Source organism: Macrobrachium nipponense, chromosome 48 (assembly GCF_015104395.2).
Source record: "Macrobrachium nipponense isolate FS-2020 chromosome 48, ASM1510439v2, whole genome shotgun sequence".
NCBI classification, from domain to species: Eukaryota; Metazoa; Arthropoda; class Malacostraca; order Decapoda; family Palaemonidae; genus Macrobrachium; species Macrobrachium nipponense.
The window spans coordinates 8887447-8889526 of record NC_087223.1 but is presented as its reverse complement, the minus strand read 5'-3'; positions in this window follow the sequence as shown (position 1 = coordinate 8889526).

The following is a 2080-nucleotide window of genomic DNA, read 5'->3' as shown; positions in this document are numbered from 1 at the left end:
CCCATAGCTACTCCATATTTCTGTTTGTAAACTTGTCCCTCAAACGTGAAATAAGTATCACTGACACACAATTTAATCAACTCAAGGAAGACGCCTATTTTGATGTTTGGATTGAAAATACCCCATTATGTATAGTCTGAAGGAATTCTAATACTTTATCTAAGGGGACATTGGTGAATAATGCTACTACATCAAAACTAACCATATGTCCCTTTATATTCTTTTTCTTAACTTTGTCTATGAAATCTACTGAATGTTTAATATGGGATTCTGAAAATATACCTAAGTATATTCCTATTCTCCAGCTAACCACACAGCTAAGTTTTTGTTAGGAGATTTCCTACTAGAAACAATAGGGCGTAGTGGGCAGCCCTCCTTGTGTATTTTGGGGCTGCCATATATATATGCAAGTTCAGGGAATTTACTTGAGAATAATTTATTGCATAGCATGTCCTTCCTATTACCTAGTCTACTGATTGTTTTCTTCACATTCTGATTAAAGGTATTCTGAAGCTTTTGAATTGTTGGAGGATTCTCTATTTTAGCATAAGTAGTTTCATCATCTAGTAGCCTGTACATTTTAACCCTATATTCTGAACTATTCATGATAACAATACTACCTCCTTTGTCAGCTTTCATGATTCTAATGTCTTTGTAGCTTTTTAATCCCTTCAGAGCGATACTAAATCTCCTTGGCAAGATATCTCCAAGTTTGCTTTCATTACTCCCTTGCATCACTCCTTTGAGAAAAGGAGCTAAATTATTGTGATGTTCAACATTAAGGTAGTTAATCTTGCTGTTGAATTCTATGTTAATATTGTTTGTAGTCCCTGCACAGAAATTTAATCCTAGCCCTAGTGCTGCTGTTTCATAACTAGTCAATAATCTACTTTAGGTATTCTTTATATTATCCATATTGCTAAATTTTATCCAAACCGAATTACTGAATAAACTCTCAAATTTACTTTTAATGTTGGCCATGTTACGATTTGTATCAAATTTTACTCTACTGTTGACCTGCCCAACAACTTTTTTGTACCACTCACCCCTTATGGTCTCTTGAAGTGTGTTTTGTGTACTCCTTGCAAAATAGAACAAGAAATAAATTACATCAGTAAAAGCTTCGATGCATTAGCATACCCGGATTTTGTGGGGGTTTTTTTCAATCTTCAGAAGAAAACTGAAAGAAGTTTTTGTTTGGTTCATTGTTATTATTTTTATTATTATTATTATTTTTTTTTTTTTTTTGTGCTCTATCACAGTCCTCCAATTCGACTGGGTGGTATTTATAGTGTGGGGTTCCGGGTTGCATCCTGCCTCCTTTGGAGTCCATCACTTTTCTTACTATGTGCGCCGTTTCTAGGATCACACACTTTGCATGAGTCCTGGAACTACTTCAGCCTATAGTTTTCCAGATTCCTTTTCAGGGATCTTGGGATCGTGCCTAGTGTTCCTATGATTATGGGTACAATTTCCACTGGCATATCCCTATCCTTCTTATATCTATTATCAGGTTTTGATTACTTATCCATTTCCCTTTCTTTTTTCTTCAACTCTGGTGTCCCATGGTATTGCGACATCAATGAGTGATACTTTCATCTTGATTTTGTCAATCAACGTCACGTCTGGTCTATTTGCACGTATCACCCTATCTGTTCTGATACCATAGTCCCAGAGTATCTTTGCCTGATCGTTTTCTATCACTCCTTCAGGTTGGTGTTCGTATCACTTATTACTGCAAGGTAGCTGGTGTTTCTTGCACAGGCTCCAGTGGAGAGTTTTTGCTACTGAATCATGCCTCTTTTTGTACTGGTTCTGTGCAAGTGCCGGACATTCTCTTGCTATGTGGTTTATGGTTTCATTTTTCGCATTTCACTTCCTAACTATGGGAGAGATGTTATTTCCGTCTATCGTTCTTTTGACATATCTGGTTCTTAGAGCCTGATCTTGTGCTGCTGTTATCATTCCTTCAGTTTCCTTCTTGAGCTCTCCCCTCAGTAGCCATTGCCACGTGTCATCGCTGGCTAGTTCTTTAGTGTGTCTCATGTATTGTCCGTGCATTGGTTTATGCCATTCCTCT